Below are 24,161 nucleotides of genomic sequence, written 5' to 3' on the forward strand. Positions count from 1 at the left end.
AATATTTGAAAGGTAAAATAGAAAGATACTTCATCTCCTTTAAATTGAATGAAGCCTCAAATGGATGAATTTATCATATATTGTTTGAATTCTTGAAAAATAAAAAACATTTTTAGAGAAAATTTACGTATAAATAACTAGTACTACGTAATTTACGTAATAAATATTTCAATCATTATACGGAGACGGAGACGTGGCTACACTTTATTTACACAAAAATGTCAATTCTCAACACTGGTTACACTGTCTTGTAAGCAGTAACCAATCTATGTATTTACTCATCTAAATTTAAAATAAACATCGTCTTGTTTCGCAGTGAATACCACAAAAAGCCTTTTGAACAGGAAACATTATCTATTCAGCACGGAATCGGTTATGTTGGGTCATATGAGGTCCGAGATAAGCTGACCTTAACCGCAGTTATCAATAACAAACAGAAGATAGCGCAGCGAGTTAAGTGAAATCAGCCTTCCCCTATCTCAATGGTGACAAGTGACAGATAAGCGTTACGTGATTACGTTCAGTGAATGCGCCGCGATTTTATATACCTACTTATATGATAAAACAGGTAGTGATAGCTTAGTGGTTAAGAAACTCGGCCTCTCGATCGAGGGGTCAGAGGTTCATACCCCAGGCACGCCTCACGTAAACATCTTGAGGAAACCTGCATACTTGAGAGATTTATAAAAAAAATCTCAAAGGTATGTGAAGTCTACCAATACGCACTTGGCCAGCGCGTTGGACTATGACCTAATCCTTCTCATTGTGAAAGGTAAGAGTACAGCAAAGAAGCTATTATTAGTTGTAGAAAAAGAAAGAAGGTGGTAGAATTTAAAGGTGGTTGAATCTTTTCTGGTTCGACTCCGGCGGCACCACCGCCACACCTATTACTGCCTCATAACAGGAGTGTTAAACGCTGCTTCTAGTTTTAAGGTATGGTAAGGGAGACATACTTTACCGAGGCCTTCCAATTTCAGGCGTAGCGGCGCATCTGTGGCCGACCTTAAGTATCTAATATAGATATCTAATCCTATCTGGGGTTGCTTACAGATGTCCATAGGCGACACTTACCACTTTCCATCAGGTGGACTGTATGCTCGTCTGCAAGGTAGGTACTTTATTATAAAAAAAGAAAGAGTAAATCCGGAGATATCTCTAATCAACCGTAGAGGTAATCCTACGAGAAACCGGCCATAAGTATTCCACTATTCTTGAGAACTAATTTGAAATATATCATAGTATCTTTCCCTTATTACCCTGTAAAGTAGAATATAGTAGCGCTTGACACTGATTTAATATAAAGCAGAAATGGTTCTTCAAACCACGAATGGCTCTACCATTTTTAAACATTACACATTTGTGAACCTTTCCCTTCCACAAATCGGGCACGGGCCCTTTACAGTACAGAATTAGGCCGTAACCACGCCGTTTATTCTAAAATAACGTTTAAATTAAATGCAAACATGTTTTTTATAATCCATAGACAGTCATAATCAATCAAACAATTAAAAAGGGACAAATACCCCCCTTTTAATCGTTCAACTTGTTATCAATATGACAAGCGTGAAACTTGCTATCATAGTAACAGTAATAACTCAATGCCTCATAACTCGATATGGAATATTAATTGTCTCTATATGACGAATTATTTAACTCTTCAAGTAACACTTGCAATGCGAAAAAGGTTCAATTAATCTTTCAAAAAGGAACCGATGGTAATTTGTATCAGTTAATAACAGAACGGCCCATCAAGGCAAAAACCTGCAAGATAAGTTCAAGCCTCATCAGGGATTTTCTGTCGGTATTCCACAATTAAAGCGTCCTTAATTACGCAAACTTAGATGTTAATTGTTCATAAATTCCATACGTCAAATGATTATGTCAACACGGTGACAGTTAAATTGTGCACCCATTTACTGACAATCGACAGCGCCTTGTCATATCTCAAAAGGCGCCCGTACCCATTTACACTCGACTAAAAATCAACAAATTCATCTTTACAACAAAACGCATTATCAAGGCGCTTTGTGGAAGACTGCCGTTATTACGAGTATTTCGATGTAACAGCCGCTCTATCGATGTCTCTTTCCCCTCGGGGCCGGATCGAGTTTGACGGCAAAGGATGGGTATATGTCGCCGTGATCAATGGGCGAAACAAGGTGTAGTGACGTCGACAGGATGCTCGGGCGCAGCTGGTTGGAACTTTTGTATTTTTTCATTCTTTTTTCTTTTTAACAAACAAAAAGAAGATTGGTTTCGCGCGGTTTAGCTCGGAACGACCCGCGCCTGTTTCCGTAATGGGAACGGAAAATGTTAATGAGCTCACGTCTATACGTGTGGAATTATATGCTGCCATCGTCGTGAGCCTATAATTTGTAGAATTACGGTTTTGAATGCCGACAATTAATTAGTTTAAGCACTCATCGAATGAACAGCCAACAATTTCATAATTCAGTTCCACGTGTTCAAACCACAATGTAGATTTATTGGCTGTTTATCTTACAAAGTTTAAACGGTAAATTTAGTTCGTAAAAATTACGGACTTCGTTAAACGTCCCCGTTTACCTCCTGGTACTCTATTTATTCGGTTATGTAATTTTTGTTATATTTAAGTACTAGCTGACCCGGAAAACTTTGTACCGCCTCAAAATCTATTTATCAAATATATTTCATATAAAATATAGCCTATGTTACTCGTGGATAATGTAGCTTTCAATTGGTGAAATAATTTTTAAAATCCGTCCAGTAGTTTTAGAGCTTATTCATTACAATCAAACAAACAAACAAAGTTTTCCTCTTTATATTATTAGTATTATTAGTATAGAATAGTTGGTATATAAAATATACATCCAATACGAACTTTTTAATTTATCATTTTTCATCAGTCACATAATTAATAAATGCGACAAGTATGTAAAATAAGTTAACACTTTGATCTCAAGTGACGACGAAGTAAACACGTCACATTTCTGATCACTCTGCGATGACTCTTCATCTACGCGACGCCGGCAATAGACATTAACAACCCCAGTTTAAAAAGCAATTAAAATCAATCAAGCGTTCCAGCCCTAGCCGCTCAGTCTGCGGGAACTGTTAGATAATGAAAACATTAAGCTAGCATGTCGTATCTCATAGCCCGAGGCAAATCACTCGTCTGATAGATCACGGACAACGATTAGAGATAACATCTTAACATCCAGTTAATAGTGGTATTAGCGAGTGTATTAAAAATAGTAATGATAAAATTGATATTAAATTAAATATTTAAGTCGGTTCAACTGCAAAGATTTTGAAAAAACTAAAATTATGTCGATAGTAGATCTCTACCTGCAAAGTTTTACTAAGAATACTTGTAATGTTGAAATCTTTCTGCATTTTCACAAAAAAGTTTTTAGTATTTCTGGGTTCCAGACTTAAGGATACGATTAGGCACACACACTAGGATATAAAGAGTTCCAAAAGTCCTCAAATACCTTAGATTAGCCTATTTCTGGCCAATAACATATTTTAGAAAATATATGAATAGGACCCAAGGGTACAGTGATAATATCTTATATAGTTTGTCGCTAGTCAGCAATCAGTGAGACAAGTCTCCTGACTCTCAGTGCCGACAAAAAGTGAGAAAATTATGTCGTATAACGTCTACATCAAACAACCACAACCATACCTACTTAGCTAGGAAAACACTGCATACATTCCACAAGCGTGAAATAAGGAAAAAGGAAAAATGATGTTTATTTCTTGATTGTTTCTTTAAGCATTTACATTATTGCGTTGTTGCTGTTTTCATGGTCTATGGGTGTTTATTAGTAACATGATAGTCCTATGGATGTCAAGAATGAATTCGTAGTAAAAATAAGTAAATTTATAGTTATTAAGATATTTTGTGTAAGGCAGAAATATAGGTTCATGTATGATTCCAATTTAGCTCTCCGGATTAAATAAGATATTTAGTTTTATTTTACAAGACAGAACTCTATCACATACGAGTACATATCTGTAACCACCGCCAAAAAGCTTTTTACTTATTTTGGATGAATTGGATGGTTGTAGATATGTATAGGCTAAAGTGACAATTTAATATTTGGTATGTTCCGTATACTATATAAATTTGTCATAAAATTAAATAATTAGTATAAAATCAAAATAATCGTTTAGATGTTACTTCTTTTACCTTCTATGGGAACTTTTTTTTATTTTTTACGAGGGGGAAACCTTCAAAAGGTACCCGACGACGTGGGAGCGACGTCGAGTTATGTGGGATTTTTACTGCACTAAGACCCGCCCGGTGGCCGTCCTCATCGCTTGTTGGAGAACTCCGGGATCTCCGACGGAACACAACCGGAGTCCTCCAAGCGCGATGCCCCAATCGGGATCGATCGATCGATCCTCCCAAACCATCTGGTGTTCACGACGGTATGCGACCACACATACCGCCGTCCTTCCCGGGGTCGCTTACTGGACGGTTCGAGCTCCCACTCTTCCCGCCCGCAACCCCGGAAGCCCCCTTTTAGTCGCCTCTTACGATAGGCAGGGGATACCGTAGCCCTATTCTAGTCCCGGAACTACAGGGACATTCTATGGGCACCTAACACCGGAATACCATTTATTGTTTTTGAAAATGAGAAAAAATACATAAAATGTAAGCTATTTCGTGTACCTACTAATGACATTATCTCTATGTACCTAATTATCATAGTTAACGTACATACATACCTACATCCGCTATAAGTATCTCGCGTATCGTCTTATCGGGAAATTAGCCAACATTGCTCGGCAATGACACGTGCTAGATATAAATTATTTTACTATAAATAACCATAAAGTTATTTTCAGTTATCCAACTCAATCAAATTTTTAAAGTATTGCGCCTATTTTTTATAGGGTTACTATTTTTTCATTCAGATATAAGCGACCCAAATCTCAAGCTGGTACAACGTACTGAACTTTTTTCTCAAACTATAACTCAAAATAATCAATTTCTGATAAAATTTATGATACACATATAACTTTGAAAACTTACAGTTTCCGTCTTAAGTCACCTGGCCCACTAGTGTGCAATGCCGAAAATTAGAATAATTAGTATAACAGTAACTATGAAATGTCGCTCACTTAAACCCAACGTACATAAATAAAACACGGAAAATAATTATGGGTTTTGTTAGATAATAATTATTGCTTCAAAATTAGTTACTGGTATTCTAGATGAACTATAATAATCTCATCTTTTCTCTTCTTATCGATGTTGGTATTAGAAGACAGTTTGCCCCCCGAGAAATGGGTAGTACAGTTTTCCGAAGCTATTTCCTACCCTACCTATGGTCATTCAGAGTTATATCGTAAAATTTCTTCGTCTACTAACCGTCATTACCCAGTGTCATCTCGCTGAGTCATCGTCATGAACCACCGAAACGTAGTAACTACTAAATCGAATGTGCCCTACAGTACATTGCGTCTTAACTTCGAAGGTTCTGGCACACATTTCTCAAATAGTTTCGACTTCAGGCACTGAGGAATTTTGAACAAGACATTCCGATTCACGAACTAAACTGACGTGTAAATATCAAATCGTTAATCGTTGTAATATCCAAGAATGTAATAAGGAGAAGCAGACGAATATGCAGTCTACCTGATAATAAGTGGCTCCTGCCGCCTATAGACATCTGTTATCAATCCCAGATAAGATTAGATTCCTACCTGAGGTCGGCCACAGATGCACCGCTACCCCTGAGGCCTAAGTTGGAATACCTCGGAAAAATGTCTCCCTTATATCCTTCTAATCAGAACACAGCAACGCCTAACATTGCTGTTAGTAGAAATAAGTGTAGCGTATCACAGATTTAAAATATTTCCAAATAAAAATCCAGCATTGGCTTTGTTGCATAAACCATCCCGTGCAAATAGTAATATGGAGCTTTTACTAGTGATACCGCACACCGCATAAAGCTCGTCGTATCTTACCCAGGTTGTAAATCGACTAGACTGGCCGGCTTTGCCTGTCGACGCTCACGAGATCTGCTCCTCAGGCACCGAGTAAAGTAATAGTCTACAAAAGTTAAACAGGTCATGCTCGGTAAACATACGATAAAATGTAGATTGTTGCATGATGTTACGAGGATGTCATATTAGGATGTGTTAGGAGCGGTTATCGTATTTCACTATTATATACTGTGTTTTCAGTATCCGATATTGTTTGTTCCGATTTAAAGAGAGGACACATGGATCGTTCCATCCTATGCTTGCTTCCCACGGTCCGTGATTATACGTAAGGATGAAGACCAGCCGTCATGCACTGTTGGAAAACCTTAGTCCGATCTTTGCTCGGAAACTAGCATTAGTCCAAGAATAGAATACTAATACAATTTGATTATTGGTATCAATGTCGGGCAGTGATTAATCATCGCATAGACTGCTAACTAAATAGTTAATTACTTTTCATAGAATAAAGTAAAAAGATTTGATTAGATATAGATTTACGCGGTCGACATTAACCACTTTCTATCAGGTCTGTATGCAATAAACAAATCCTCGGGAAAAAGATAAGTAAAAAGATATATCGCATGTTAAAGGAAAGACGTTATATACTTCATTCCGCGGCACTTATTGACCCAGTTCCCTGGACAATCTTGTTTGCTCGACGACTTCGAAACTCTCAGTCACCTATTTATTCGTTCGTACAAGCTTGGTATTTGACAAAGTTACTTGGTATCAAATGAGATTTCTCATCTAGCGACTTGATCAGTTGATACTTCTCGCGTTTGATACTGTTGATATAAGCTCGAGATCCTAAAAGCTTTCGAAGAATGAAGGAAAAATGTTTTAGGAGTTCATTTAGACGAGCGTTAATAAAATAACTTATCAATCTGAAAAGCTTTGGAACTGAAAGAACAAATGTTAATTTTTATAGAGTGATTTTGAATAAAATAATAGATAAATGTTAAGTAATGAAATGTTATCCGACTGGTGTGTGCCCCAGTTGAGCAATTAAGCATCATTAACAACATTATGACTAATAGTAATTTGGAATATTTTATCTTATTTCTATGACCTGCATGAGCTTCCTCCTGAGATATTCCCGGAGCGCTATGACGTGGGGCTCTTCAAAATTTACGTTTACACTCACTATTACATACTTCTATTGTGTAGTACCTTCATACAACAAAATATGTGTTGTCGATTTTAAACATCGATATGTTGTAAAAAATCACTCATCATTTTTCTCCAACGCACCAAAATAAGTAGAACTTAAAACATTTATGAATTTACTAATGACGAAATTTTAGGCGTATGTAATAACACATTACCATCCATACGAGGCACCGTTTTTAAACGCAGACGCAACCGTAGGTATCAAGTTAACTAATTTAATCCCGGGAAGGACGGCGGTATGTGTGATCGCATAGCGTCGTGTACACCAAATGGTGCGGGAGGAGCGAAAACTGCGCCCCCAAGGCAGAGCCCGGTCGGGGCATCGCGCTTGGAGGACTCCGGTTGCGTTCCGTCGGAGATCCCGGAGTTCTCCAACAAGCGTTGAGGGCGGCCACCGGGGGGGTTTTAGTGCGGTAAGAATCCCACATACCTCAGCGTCGCTCCCACGTCGTCGGGTACCTTTTGAAGGTTTCCCTCTCATTAAGAAAAAAAAAGGTATCAACTAATTAACAAATAAAAAAAATCATATTAGTCTACACATTCTGTGAACCTGTTCACGTGTACCATTTCCATGCACAATCAAGTTAACAAACAAGTCACGTCTACATTAACGAAATTATTTCTTAATTATTGAACTTGTCTTGCCTTACTTGGCTGCATTTCTTACATTCATACATTTAAATTGGTCCTTCCAGGAATCGTAAATCTTGATGTCGCGATCGATTTAAAAAAATAATTGGGATCGGAACATTTATGCAATCCGTAGATTGATTTCAGGATTAAATAACACGAGAAATCTTACTTAACACGTTTAGAACAGAATTATATAAGGTAAACATACCAGTTGCTGACATAATAGTGAGAAATTTTTTCTATCGAAAACGTAATTTTTATTAAAGATTTTGGATTCCTTAAAGAACAGAAATGGTGACAATAACAAAAGTATGTTCGTGAAAAACAAATGACATTATTTACACTTACATGTAACTACCCTATATAAAATTATAATACTTAAACAAATACGAAAAGAAATTTTTAAGAGAAACAAAACTGGAAGGAAACTAATCTGAATGTTTCGGGAAAACAGATGTTAATAAGACAAAACAAACAAAATAAATAATAATGCTAATACATTTATGTACATATCAACAACCGTACCTAAATATTTCATCCTTTATTCCGTATTACCACGTAGTATGAAAAGCAAATAGAACAAATATGAGTACCGAGAATCGAGGGTCAAAGTCCTCGTTACACCACCCAAAAATTATTGCGATTCCCTCGACATCATGTTATTCGAATCGGATCCCTATTTATTAATGGCGAACAAACAACAGATCACTTATATTATACTTATAGATAACAAATCATAGACTGGATAGGTGGTATGAATTTCAGCTTCTTACTAATAGGTGGATTGCATGCTCTATCTATTTGTACCTGTATTAAAATAGGTCTTGGATGAACATTTATTCACAGAGGATGATAATAAATAATGAACGAAATAATGAATGAATAGTAAGTAGATTCCTAATCTCTCAAGCGTGCAGGTTTCCGCACGATGTTTTCCTTCACCGTTTTAAGCAAGTGATAATTAATTTCTAATAAGCACATAATTTTAAAAAATCAGAGGTGCGTGCCTGGCATTTGAACCTCGGATCCCTCGATCGAGAGGCCGTGTTTCTTAACCACTGGGCTATCACTAAAAATCGTAAAGGTATGTAAAGTCTACCAATACGCACTTGACCAACGCGGTGGTCTATGGCCTAATCCTTCTCATCAAGGTGTCGTAGGAAACAGTTTTGTCAATAAAACGGAGATGTTTATGGGACGTGAACGTAAAATTTATCTTGTAAACCAAAGCGGAATCGTGAACTTTGCAATTATCGCGTTACGTAAGATTTTATTGACTAATCAGTTCCTAGAAAGTTTATGTCCAAACATACACTCTTAATAGCAATATTAAGAGCCTATTTGATGACTTCATTTATGTGTTTACGGGCCTCAGCAGACACGCTACTTTCTAGCAGCGACCGAGGATTTAGCTACTTTTCGAAAAAACGAACAAACACTACACCCAGTACACGTATAGTGGTAGTTTTCTTGGACGATTGACGCAACAACCGTAAAAAACTTGAAGCAGCATCAACGCAATCGCTAAAAAGTTTGTTTTCGATACTGCATCCAAACGCGATGACGCCAGAACGTGATGCATGGGCGATGCAATCGTCATAACGCAAATCGCTGATTCCAAAAGTCGCACGTCTGCTAAGGCCATTACGTAAAAGTGAACACTACCTTTATTGAAATTAATTATATCTTAAGCGTTAGTAAAATTCTTACAATTGCAATTACACCGTTCTTAGTTCGAATTTCATGATCTCATTACATAGGCAATAAAGGTTTACAACTGGAAACAATTAGTAAACTATTTAATGGTAGTGAAATTCCAGATTGTAACGGAATCTAGAATGTAATGGTTATTTAACATGCCCGTACAAATTGTTCAGAAAATGTATTCAAATATCTTTTTTATTAAATTGTAATAGCAAACGAACATTATACAGTCCATCCAATAATAAGTGAGGTACTAAATAGGAATTAGATCGAATCCTACCTGAAATCGGCTACATATGCATTATTATCATTGAGAGCTAAGTTGAAAAACCTTACGTATCTTTCCTCCTCTCTGTTTCATTGCTCTACAATTAGATACGATTACGTATACAATTTACGTATACTTTTTTCATGGATTCATAAGTTGTAGTAACACTTTGATTCGTGTTTCATTACGGAGATCATATAATTATCTACATCATGAGTGCCACATGAAACCGTGATTTGACGGCTCTACGACTCAAATCTTCCCGATGCAGGTATATCCCGATATCGCTTATATATTATACATATATCAAGGGACATAAAAAAGTAAAATCTAAATTTCGATATGCCCGCGAGCCACTTGTAAATAATGAAGAACACAAACTTATATAACATCTCACAGGAGAATTACAACCCCAACGTGACGGGTCCAAGCAAAGCCCTTAACCAGCCCAATTCAATAAATCATAGCTAACTCGACAGATTACCGGATCGTTTGCGTTTAACAGCATGTTCGAATTCGAACAAACGTTTTGAATTGATAAGTAAGCCCGTGCATTGTTGATACGTAGCCGGTACATTTGCCACGTGCGCCGTCCACGTGTTACTCCCACGTGAGAGCCGCGCGCGCTATAAAGACTCCGTCATACTAGAGTTCTAGTCCTTTAAAAAAGAGGTAATTTAAAAATAAATAGCTTGTGTGTACTCATTTAAATTGTATAGGTACTTTAGCGAATTTAATAGAAAATTAAAATGCCTTCGTTCAGTCTTTTCAGCAAAACTTATGTTATTTGTAAGCCAATTTTTTGGTATCGATTTTAGATACCTAAATAATCATATCAGTAAACATTTACTCTCATCATCCTTCCCACAGGCATCAAAAGTGGAACTTCATAAACATTAGCCACTTATGAAACGTGAGTTTAAATAAGTAATTCTATTGAAATAAATTGGGCAAGAATATAGGTAAATCTGGACAGGAAATAGAGTTTGTCACAAAAACCTTACAAAATTTACGAGTCAGGTAGTTTTTAAGATTTGCTTCTAAATTAAGTACGTTAATTGACTCACGCGAGGTGTTATAGTATTTTCGAATATTCGACAAAATTGTTCTTTGTGCCACTTAAAAGTAGGTATAAGCTATAACCTATTAATCGCCGAATTAAACTTTCGTCTATCAAACTCCGCCTGGTATGTACACACCCTAATGTCAAGTATTAGGCTCAACGTGCCATGAATCCTAATAAATTCGGTATGAATTTGTTGAAAATAAAACAAACTTTGGTAGACTGTTTACTTGTTACCCTTTCTCAAATCGGTATAGCAATTGTATTGGAATTTTAACGAAAGCAAATTATGTTCCCTCGCAAATTTAATGATAGGTAAGTACCTAATTATATCTTGTTTCTGAAGGAGTAGAGTGGAGTTTATTTCTGAAGACTTCAAAATATATTTATTACAGGTTTTAAAAAACAATATAGCTACTTACCACATTTGTTAATTAATATTATTTATGTATCACTAGTTTTTGCCCGCTGCTTCACCCGCGTTTAAAAGAAAATAATATAACATACTAACATACATAAAACTGAAAATTCCTACTTTCAACTTTGCTAAAGATCATCACTTGATCAAATGCATAGTTTATGATTCAATCCTTACTAATATCGATTAAAATAATCGATGTTTTGGGTCCAAAAGAGCGATTCTCCGATTAATCGATCTTAGATCGTCATCCCTAGTTCCCGTTGGATTTCCGGGATAAAAACTATCCTATGTCCTTTTTCGGTTTTCAGACTATCTTTGTACAAAATTCTATTGAAATCGATTCAGTGGTTTGGGCGTGAAGAAGAGACAACCAGACAGACAGACAGAGTTACTTTCGGATTATAATATTAGTAAGGATTACTCTCTCGTCCTTGCGTTCATCCTAATTTGAAAAATATTTTCTGGTTTGCAACTTCTTTAGATCAATGTACGAGTTTATTTATATTTATTTCACTACAGAATTTTCATTACATTATATACAAACTCACCATTAATTAAAGCTTCCCTTATTTTTGTTTCCTTATTTTCTTTGATACAATATTTTCTTTCTTCTACTAACAATAGATAATTCAATAACAATGGATCTCGCGAATCTAATTATGGGCATCCTCCAGGAACCTGTATTAACAATAAAAAAATATGGTGAGTTACTTATTAGGGTCATCAGTATTTTTTCTTTAAAAAAATGAGTTAGATATAAACAATTTGCCACATTTATTTGTTTGCGCGACTGTGTAATGGTAAATAAATACGTCAATACACATTGTAGAAATTATACATTTACCGTCTGTCACGGCACTTGCCTGAAACGCTCTATGTCTGTAGATGTACCTTAATCACAAAAACCTATGACTCAAATAATTGCCATCATTTAAAATAAACGTATTAAAACAAAATAAACACGTAAATAAACATCGAAATAATTTCATATAATTAAAAAGAACGACTTCTTATTAAGCCTATTTCTACCTAATAACAGCAGTGTTAGGCGCTGCTGTGTTCCGGTTTGAAGGGTGTGGTAAGGGAGACAGACTTTTCCGAGGCGTTCCAGCTTAGTCCTCAGGGGTGGCGGCGCATCTGTGGCCGACCTCAGGTAGGAATATCTAATCCTATCTGGGGTTGATTACAGATTTCCATGGGCGGCAGTAGCCACTTACCATCAGGTGGACTGCATGCTCGTCTGCTACCCTTATATTATAAAAAAAAAAAAAAAAAAAAAAAAAAAAACCTAATTAAATGTCTGCTTACCTTCATTGGGGCTCAAGAATTCCTCCCTGGGAATTAAACATACTTCTGCTATTGAAATAGGACAATAAACCAACTTGCTGCCCGCAAGCAGCTATTGTCTTCACTTTAATAGTGTTTTATTCAACACTTCAAATGCATTCACAAAGGGAATGACTGTGGTACTAACTGAATAAAACTTACTGGAAAGAAAAAAGTGATATTGACTCTGTATTTTATCTTACACTCGGCTCTCTTTATAACCCTTTTGAACTATTCGTAAGTTATTTTGCGGACTTAATTTATAACAATATGACATTATAATATTACTGTTATTATGAAAAATGTTACACTATTTTGGAATTTAGTTTATATCACGGCGTGCGTAAATGGACGTTTTACGCACGCTTCGCGTGCGCAAAACCCCCATTTCCGACCCCGTAATATAAAATTTTATACAACACGCGGACGAAAAATGTTTTTCTGACAAGTGTGAGTTTGCAGGCCGAGCCGCAGGCGAGGACTGCAATCACACGAGTCCTCGTATTGTAATGTACTATTAAGATACTCATTTAAGAACGATATTTTGAGCGTACTTAAAATGGTACGGATGGATTAGATTTTGTTTAGCAATGTTTTTTAATGATACCTTTTTATTCATCATACAAAAAAGCTCATATATCACATTTTTTAAATACCCCTTCTGGACAATATGGCAGCCCTAGTTAAAACAAAAGACAATTAAATTATCACATTGTGTTAATAGTCAATACGTTACGTTTTTTAAGTTTTTTCCAATATCATTGTCTATGGTGTGAAAAGACAAATCGACGTTCGTCAGTATCGCGGCTGTATTTGTAAAGTTGCGCGCTCCTGATGAGACCGATGACGTCATTTGTCACGCGAGTGGGCGATACAACTGCCAACAATGACGTCACTGCACTGAATGTCGTGTTGTCAGAGTACCTGCGAAAGTAAGGCTTGTATTAGATTAATAACGTCATAGCCATCTTTAGAAATACGTAAGGCGGAAATAGAAATAGAATCGTTAGGTAATTTTAGTTTTATAAAATATTAGCAACTTAATATAAGTAGCATATTTTTCTTTGGGTGGTACATATGGGATACATATGGGCATTCAATTCTACTGTTAAGTGATTACTATACAATACCCATGTGTAAGGGTAATTACTCATTGGCCAATATGGCTTGAGCAACTAGCTTTTGATTAAATAGTGGTTTAGGCGACTGATAATTTGCTCGGCAACTACCTTAAACGTAGCTAAAACTTTTATGCAGACGCGTAGACATTCAGCTATTGACATTTGTCTTTTTTTATAAAATCTCGACTAAATCAGCCTTAAAATGTACTGCAATTTTAAAAACAAAACCTTCAAGCTGTAATATCCTTCTTCATGCCCGGCTTAATAAAAAATATGTTCATTATCATATAAGAACTGCAAAACGTACTTTTTGCAGTAAAACGATTCTTTTAAACCTTCTCCAAGAGTGAACAAGCGCAACTATATCTACATTTTAATGAACGGTCTCTCGCACGCTAAGTATTTTCCTTACAACGTAGCTAAGTGATATTCTCCAGTGCTGTACTATAAGGGCTCTTCACAGTTCTTTACATTTAAATTTTATCATGGCTGTCCTCTGTCTTACATCACTTGACTTTACGGCTGGGACGTAAATTATGAGTACTGTTTTCAGATTTTAGGAACCACTTTTTATGAATGAACAAAGCATGAATAATATCTAATCTAATCTAATAGATTCCGGGACTACAAATAGGAGAGTAGAACTCAACTCCTGTATGTGAACCCTGGACTGCCGGGATCACATCCAAACCGTATTTCGAAGTTTAGGTAAATGTATTAAATTTAAGTGTTATTTGATTTAACTATGGAGGAAAAGATCGTGAGCTTTGTAGAACCCTTGCCTAAGATTTATCCAATACACTCTCAAATATATGTAAAGTCTAACAATTCGCACATAGCCACTTTGCTAGACTTAGCTATCTTCTTATTTTGAGAAAAAATGTAGATAAGGTTGTTGTTACCCCATAACAACTTTGCTCTGGGTTTTTCAATGCATAATGCAGTCATAGCCAATGTTTGGCTATGACTGTATCCTTATCATAATTAATTAGCCGTAAAACTTTCAAGATAATGATAACACACTGTCTAAATATCAAAATGTAAGACAATTTATTTTATTTACGCGATAGCAAACTAATAATCTGGTAAAAGTTATTTTATATATTTAAGCTATTTGTGAGCAAGGAATAAGCATACATTGTCATATTTATTTTTAAATCACCACCTTACTAATCCATAACCAGTCGTCTTTACGGTCCGTATCCAAAAAGTGAAAAGGACTCTATTAGGCAATAAGTCTCCGCTGTCAGTCCGTTTTTCACTAAAACAGATACTTGAAATGTTTACTTTGATCACTATAAAAATATAATAAATTGTTAAAAATTAATTGCACTTACTTATTAAACCATGATTACTTATTAAACCAAAATAGGTACAAACTTTAAAATTGCTCAATTTATGTACGTATATGATACTCGTAGTAACCAAGAAAAACAAAACAAACACATGCAGTGGTCAATAGTTAATTGTGGTGGGGAATCCTCCATGGTAGAGTTCGCAAAGTTCCCTTTTGGCCATTTTTTTATTCTAGATTATAGGTAGGTACCTCCATTGATATTTGGTACATATAAAATAGGTTTTACTAGAATACTTACTGTACGTATTTAGATTTTATACTAGTGTTGGCCTTTATTTGCTGTCCTAACTTTGCGTCTAGGTCAAAGCAATTTAGGTTAATACGATATTAAGGTGGCTCTGTGTTTTGCAAATCGGAAGCCTAGAAGCCGGATCTATCAACTATTAGTTTTCCTATGAAATACTCAGGTAATTGTACTTAATTTACAGATAATAAAGTTTTTACTGCGCGAGTAAATCTAGTTATAGATGTTTGTTAAAAGTTTTTTTAGTTTATGAAAAATAAATTTAAGGCACCGTCTTCGGTGTTTATTTACTATTATTATTTTAGAGGCATGAATAAATTAATTTAATGAATTAGTTAATGATGAAACCATTTTGAAACATGTAAATATAGTTATCAAAAAACTTGGATAAAAAAATTAGAGATGTTTTTAGACTTACGCTAATTTATATGCTTACCTTTATAAGAAAATCACCGTCTTAATTTTCAGGAATGGCAACGCTTCTTTTACTGGCTTCAGGTAGAAAGGCTGTTCTATGGAGGTTACAGATGTCTAAGAACAACCACTTACCATCAGATAAACTACATGCTCGCTACTTTAACCTTATAAAAATTGCAAGATCTTGTTAAACGTAATGAAGAAAATTATATCAAGCTTCCAGCTTCAGCAACAATTTCTCCATCAAATCGTATTACATAACACACGATTGTTTATTACTACGTTCAAGAAATATGAGAGATAGCGAAATAATGTAGTGCTTTCGAGAATTAGAAGCTCTTCTTGTTAATGTGATATACGATGCTCGTATGCGCTATTTTCCGCGCTTACTCAGAAAATGAATAAGGAAATCTACGCAAAACTATGGAAACATTATTGATAAATATTTTAGGTTATGGTTTTATTGATTCTTTAGTTAATATTGCTCAATTAGATAATTAACTTTATATAACACAACATTGTCAATATTTTCTACAGGAGTGTAGTTTTGAGGGCCTAATAAAGGTTAATTTGGAATGAAAAACACGCGTTTATTCGTTTTTATGTCATCTTCAAAAATGTAGGTACATAAAAGCCGCATACAGTTTGTTACTTAAAAACATCTTTAACCACACTTCAATAAGAAAATAAATTACTTATACAAACTAAAAGTGAAATGACGTCACAAGCCATAAATATTGTCGCCCATTGTGCCGTGTGTACTTTAGAAAACCTACTTAACGTAATTTGACATAACACGGCACTTAGTATTTACTCAACTGATTTCAATAGACGTAGCAGGCCGGTGCAGTGCGCAAGCGCAGGCGATTCTCGAAAGCTCGCGCGACACGAAAGCCCTACGTCGACACGGGCGAGTGTGAATTGCTTTCATGGGTGTTGTCGTATTGCATTGCATTTAAATGTGCACGCAGAAACGAGCTTACGGTCACACGGTTAGGCGCGCCTAATGAGAAAGTTTATCGAGCGTTTATTGCGTAGTTCAGCGGGAAGCTTCGCCGCGTCGCCAGAGGCGCTCCCGCCGCAGGTGTGCCGCGCCCCCCGCCTTCCGCCGCCCCCTCTGTCGCGCTTCGACGCAGCTTTCTTTAGTACGCGCCACTTCACGCCAGTCGACTGTCAACTCTAGAGGCGCGCGCTCGTTTCGTACGTTCGCGGAAAACGCCGCGCCAACTGTAAACACGACGCACTATCCGTGCACGGTTTCCGTTCGCGAACTAACCTGAATACTGCGTCCCCGCTCGAAGCCAGTATCGTGTTGTGCCAAACCTGTGGATCGGTCGAGAAGTGTGCGAATCGTGAAACGTAACCGAACTTCCTACATGTAAATAAATGTCACTCGTGTCACACGTATAGCGGTGTTGTCCGCCGGCGAGCGCTGATCGGATCTCGCGAGTTGCAATGAAATTGTGAATATTGTCGTATTGTGCAAAACGGGTTCCTTCTGGCTAGCGAGATCGGTACTGCTACCGAATCTGCAAGCGAGACGTGGAGTGCACGCCGGCCGGCCGGTGCCGCCGCATCCATGCCGGCTGCCACTCCGAATTTACCAACTAAGCAATTTGACGACGTAAACGGAGATAGCTGCCGGGTGTCGCATTACCATTTTCACGAAATGTCAACAACCTATTAAGTATTCGTTCGGTCAGCACATCTAATCTGTGTACTTAATCTGCGCCGTGTCTGTTTCGCGGTCACAAACAAGCTAAGCTACGCGAAGCTGTATGCATAACATAAATCTCGCTTCAGCCTCTTGCAAACAGGAAAATGATTGAAAATATAACACAGTATCCAATTAACATTAATTAGAATACTATATCTACTTGAAATATCGAAGTCCAGCGCAAAGAAAACTTCTTTGAAGTTTAATTTTGAGTTTTTTTTTTATTTATTTATTATTAGGTACTTGATAAGATAAATATTATTATTTATTCAGTTGGTTACGGTGAAATTAAGAGTTTTTATGTGGAAAAGGCTTTTATATGAAAATATTATTGTTTTGTTGACAAGATTTTTTTACGTAGTAATTTCAAAAAATATTTTCATGAAATGTTTATAAACTTTATTTTTCGTTAATTTATCTATGATATATTATAGATAATTAAATATTTTTATGTACGAGGAAAAGACTATAATTTTCAAAAACAACTAGTAAAGAAAAAGTAAAAATGAGTAAATTTAGGACCTCGATAAATGGCTACGGTAAGCCGAGATGACAATGCTATCAATTAATAACATCGGCGCTCCAGTTAAGCCAAATTAAGCAACCAAATACTTTTACGAGCAGTGGGTATTCAAAATTCCATAATTTATTGGTCAACTGTACAAATGTTATGATGTTACTGGAATATAATCGATGATATTTTAAATAATAATTGATTCTTTTTGATTGTCACTTCAAGAGATTAAATAGCTAACGAACCTACTTCAGCAGATTGATGTTGGTTGTTTTGTTATCATTCGATAAAAGTTGGTAAAACTTATCGAAAGCCTTAAACAGTTATAATCCAACATCTTTTTATTTATACGAATTGAATCACGAATTTTATTAACTTTTATTTTAATCGTTTTGACTCTAGTTTTCCCGTTAGTCTATGGAATTTCGCATACCACAAGACAAGAAAGAATAAAAACAAAATGATATTTCCGCTCTAACCACTTGTGAATAATGAGGAACACAAGCTTAAGTAACATTTCACAGAGGTTCTAACACTCTCAATATATGGTTTGGATACTACCACCAATATACATTTAAGTGGCTAGGTGGTTGTTTTCAGCCTGTTACGCAGAGATACGCACCCACCTGTGGGATTTATCGGCTGCAACGAAAATTGAGCCGAACTTTTTTTAATCAAAATAACTGTAAGCTCCCGAGCTGAACGGTATAAGCTGTTATATTAATGGATAGCTGTATACAGAAGCGACCGAGTTACTAAGTCAACAGCCAAACTACATTGGCATACTATTCCAAATTCCATAATTGGTCTACTAAGATCCTACAACAGGGTCTCAGACATTGTTTACGTTATTTGGTAGTGAATCAAGGATTTGTACAGGCGTTTAGGTAATTCCAAAGTTTGAAATTAGATATATTAATGTAGTTAAGTCGTCTTTAAACCTCAAGATTTAAAATAAAAATTAATCGCTATTTTGTCTACTGTTTAGAAGTACATTTTGATTAATATTTTCCGTAACTTAATTTTACAATAGAATACTGAATGTCGCGGTTATCCGAGTCCCAACTATTTCGTATGATCGGACTACCACCAAATATTAGCTTTTTTTATTTGTTCGATATTAAGGTACCTACTCCTTTTTAAAATTCTGGGCCATCGTTTTCAAGTGCCGTCTATAATATTCGAAAATTTTCGGTTGTTCCAACACTGTCCTGCAAAACGATAGTCGGATTACCGCCAGTCTACTGTAAATTATTTGGAAAATTGTCAACCCTATTACTACGTATCAGATCCAATAGATATAAATAACGATTTTCGATAATGATAAAAGGATTGTTATTCAACCTTTTGAAGTGACATAATGAAATATGTTATAGCGAGTCGATGAGCCGCGCTGAAAATTAATAACACCAGCGACCTACTTACTACGTCAGCAAACAGACCATTCTAGGATGTATTTTGAATTATTTGATGGGTATTATAAATATTCTTACATCACATCTATATAGTAGATACAAATAAATAGAATTGAAGCCTTTGTAAATAACTTTATAAAATGAATTTTGTTTGTCAATGAATACGTAGGGAACTTCTACCAAAACAAAACAATTTTTATTTTTTGTCTGTTGTTTCTTCTGGCTAATCTTCAAAACGGCTGAACTGATTATGACAAGACTTTCGCTGGAAGCTAGCTGAAGTTATCTAGTTTTGTTAAGACAAATATTAAGGTTCCGCGCAGAACAAAAACAAAACATGAACTCTCCCCAATTATTTTGATCGCACGCGCTTCACATCCACGATTATATTCATGTTACATTTTTAATCAAATTAAACTGGATAGATAGGGACCTTAAATAGGTAGGTAGTTACTTATTTTGTTAAATTTATCTGCAATCGTATAAAGTTATAAACTAATACTATTATTATAAAGTACACGAAAAGGCAAAAAGCTTTATTGTTTCGAACTAGACATAATTAATTATGTTCTTGTCATCTATTTTAGGGAGCTGAATATAACTTTAAAGACTCATCGTATTATTTATAAAATTTGTTTACCATTTTGCATTACAAGAATATAATTAGGTATGTATACAATATACTTACATATACAAATATCCTGATATCTTATCCAAGTCACGTGTATGAAAACCAAATATAATTATTAACTTTCAATATCGATTAAAGATAATTATTTTTCACCTTACTTCGTTATCTTTGATAAGCGATATAAAAAGATTAAAAGAAAATTTTGATTATCTTAATATGACTTAATTGAATAAGAGCCCTATTTAACCTTCATTTGATATATGTGTTACATCCAGTGTTGCCAAACATTCCGATTTAAATAAATAAAATTTAAAAAATCCCAATTTATACCCCAAAATTTTCACGTGCGGGACAGTTCGTTCTCTAGTTTCGAATTTTGGAATCTTAATCTTCAGATTGTAGATATAAACGTATTATCATTAAAACGTGTTCTGTAGTCAACTATATCGTTATTCCAAACATAATTTGACACTAAAATTAAAATAAAAATAAAATCTATTTGCTTTCAATTCACTTTTTATTGTGTGCCACTTTCGATTAGAATCCCTCCATTTTTCGACTCAAAAATGAAATCCCGCTTTTCATGAAAAAATATCTGGTGCTGGTTACCTTCTATTCCCAATAGACAGTTTCTATACACAAGAGGAATGCTCTACGGAACCTACACTAATTGTTTAATGCATATTAATTGACCTACCTTTGATAGCGATAGAGATTCATTGCATATGTTTTCTGCTAGACTCCGTATTTACTTAACGGCCACTAAACGTGATATAAATCAAAATGGATATAATTTTAGAATGTTATTTCAATATTAATGAAAAACAAGTTTAGCATTAGGAATAGCGATTTAAAATCGATTATTCGATTTTAAAGCGAAGACACTAAGACCTCAGATGCCCGAAAATCGACATTCGATTGTTTCCGTTGGTGTTGGTACACTTTTAAAATTTGAAAAAATGTTTGCAACTTTATTCGTTAGTGAAATTCTAAGCGGTATAGAAGGCAGGTGTGTTACCGATATATTTTCAGAACAGAAATAAAGTAGGCAGTAATCAGATACTTATAATCGAAAAATCGATTTCCTAATCTACGGTATTTTTGTGAAGCGATTCTTCACATTATCGATTGAATTATATTTAATAATAATCGATCTATTAATAAAATTGTATCTATACCTACCTAGGTAGGGGCTAGCCCCTTAATAGAGACGCTGAAACTTTATCAAAGTTTCGACTTACACTTTATCGATGTTGGAGTTTCGTTATTCAAATCTGTGAACTCTGCCTTGTGCGGTAAACTTCAAACTACAATAGGTACGTACAATCGGCAAGAATTTAACTCCATGTATGGAATAGATAATACTTATAATGACGCTTTACCTATCTGATTGAGGATCGAACTCGAAAAACTCTTGGCGTCAGACCAGTATAGCGGCCGCTCCACCATGTCGGTAACTGCAGCTATATTATAAAGTCTGTTATAGCGAAGGTGGTAGACCTTTTGTTGTTCAACTCCGGAGGCACCACCGCCATTGTTAAATGCTACTGAGCATACCTGACCTACATCAGGTGGGCTGCATGCTCGTTCGCTACTTCTATATTACAAAAATAAAAAAGATAGAGATTTTGGCCACAAGTCCAGTCGTGCAATAAACACATTACAAAATTATGGATTAATTATATGTATATAGCTAAAAATACGATTGCAAAAAATGGTTTAAATATATTAGGCAGTTACAAGTTTATAAACGAAACGATGTAGCATTTTAAATATATTTAAATACATAAAAATATCAAGGTTCTTGTAATTATACATACAAAACACTCGACATTGACATATTAACCAATTGATGTTGACTAGTATAGATTTTATCGCTCAATCAATATTATAAAAGTTGGCCATAAACTAGCTTCGTAGAGCGGCTTATCTTCGCAAACTTTTGATTTTTAAATATCAACATAATTACAGGCTCGTTAATTGACATTAAATCACTTGTTAATATTGTCTTACCGCTCGGTGAATCAACACTTGAAACTAAGTTAAAGTAGTGCCGGTAGAATAGTGGTAAACTACTTAAAACATCCAACCAATTCTTCTTATAAAATACTGAACTTGGACTTTACTTCCATCAAAAATAACTAAAATTGGTCTATTAGTTACGCTGCAAAGTGAGACAAACAAAATTTCGTATTAATAGTATTAATAAGGATTGTAAAATATCAGCGATAGTGTGTGATTGTTTGAATTAGAGGCGTGTAGCACGCAGAGCAGGCGGAGTGAAAGCCCCACTTTCTCTAGCCCTCCGGCCCTCGTAGATAGCTCTATTGCAAAATTTCACACTCTACCGCCGATTGACTGTTACGCCGATAGATTAATATAGAGCAGAAATAGACAGTTTAGATAAAAAAGGGCAAACTTGGTTTTATATACATTTGACTTCGTATTTATGAGTAGGTACAATATTCAACTTAAAAATGTAGCTAGGAGATTGTTTTACTTCAATTAGAGTTTGTTATTTAGTATCAGGTGAGATTTTGCGAAAATATAATACTTTTAAGATGTGCAATATGGACCGCCCGCATACATGCGCATACGCACAATAAAAATCTACACCACCTACAGACAACCACAAGTATATATATGTAGATAGGGGCTTGTATAGATACGTCATGAATCGTTTAGTTCTAATATTATAGTTCTTACTACCTACAAATAAATAGCGATAAACGGTATAAATATATTTATTCATTTTCAAATAAATCTTATCATGTTTTGTCTGTACTGGAAAAATAGTGATCTCTATAATTTATTACTCTGTTCGATCTCATTCTATATATAAACGGCATAAATCATTCTAATACCGATATCGACACGATAGCGTCACTAAGCGCTGATGTCCTAAAAAGTTCGACCTCGTTACAATTTTTCGGACCTACTTTTCATTTCAAACTTGTAAAAACTACAACTTTATATCATTTTACATAGAAAGGATATCCGTTTATCTATTACGAGTGGAAAATGATTTGTCATAGTCTATTTTTGGCCGAGAAACCGTGATATGAGTCGCACTAACGTATGAACAATCGTGATCATTAATTTTGCAAACGATGTGCGTAGGCAATAGCGACAGTTCCAGCCAGGTGGTCCAATTAATAACCCCACTGCACTGATAGGAAAATACACTAAATACCGTATCGTAAAGTTATATACCGTCTTTATTTCTACAGCGCTTACAGTTGTGGTTTATCCCTAAGGAAGTCGAATTAAATAAAACCAAATGATGTCAGTTCTAGGACACTTTTATTATTCGAAGAGCAGGGGCTTACCATCATCTTTTAAAAACCATAGTAGTTCAGGAAAGTTTTAATTAAATATTGCATCGATTAATTATTTATAAATTTAATTAAATTATGGTACGAAATTTCAATGTATGATTAAAATAATATTGTTTTTAGAGATGGTAGTCACCCCCCTGCTAATCATAGTTCATCAATTTGACTACCGTTTCGATAGTAGATTTCGAAGGTCATTTTAAAATATTATCTAACCAACATTAGCTACCAATTCAATGTATCTTACAATCAACATTCCTACAAATAATATCCTCTAATCCTCTCTCATATAGCAACTTATGCGCGCCAATCTGATATTTATGGAAAATCTGTGTAACACAATTATATTCAATTAAATAAACTCAAGGTGTTCGAAGTTTGCGCGTAATTTCACATTCGAGCCTAATTAAGCGGGTTCAATGCCACAATAATTTCACGATTAATAAATTTCCCGGTCTGAATTGATTTACGATGTATTTACATCAACTTAATAATATTTATCGTGTCAAATAAAATTAAATCGGCGGGTTAAATTAGGGATGGCGATCTGAGATCGATTAATCGAAGAATCGATGTTTTGGAAATCTTTTGAAAAATATCGATTATTTTAATCGATCGTCAGTAATAGATTCAGTGAATCGAAAATGTGATATAGGCAGTTTTTTTTTGTCCTGTTGACCTTTTTTTCCGCTATCTCCACCCCTTCTGCGCTGAAAATATCGAAGATCAATTCTATACTCTATCTACACTCACTTTTTGAGAATCCATTTCTTGGGCCTCGATTTTCTCACTTCGATTCGAATCGATTCAAGAATCGATGTTTTCCGAAAATAATCGCCATCCCTA

The 24,161-nt window shown here is 35.3% G+C and overlaps 1 protein-coding gene across 4 annotated transcripts in view; it reads left to right on the forward strand.

Moving 5' to 3' along the window:
• The window catches only part of LOC140742224 (uncharacterized), a 368,528-nt gene that overhangs the window by 235,118 nt on the left and 109,249 nt on the right, over positions 1-24,161 (forward strand). The window lies entirely within an intron of this gene.

This window comes from Epargyreus clarus, unplaced genomic scaffold (assembly GCF_041222505.1).
Source record: "Epargyreus clarus isolate Ecla_fem2 unplaced genomic scaffold, WU_Ecla_fem_2.2 ptg000001l, whole genome shotgun sequence".
NCBI classification, from domain to species: domain Eukaryota; kingdom Metazoa; phylum Arthropoda; class Insecta; order Lepidoptera; family Hesperiidae; genus Epargyreus; species Epargyreus clarus.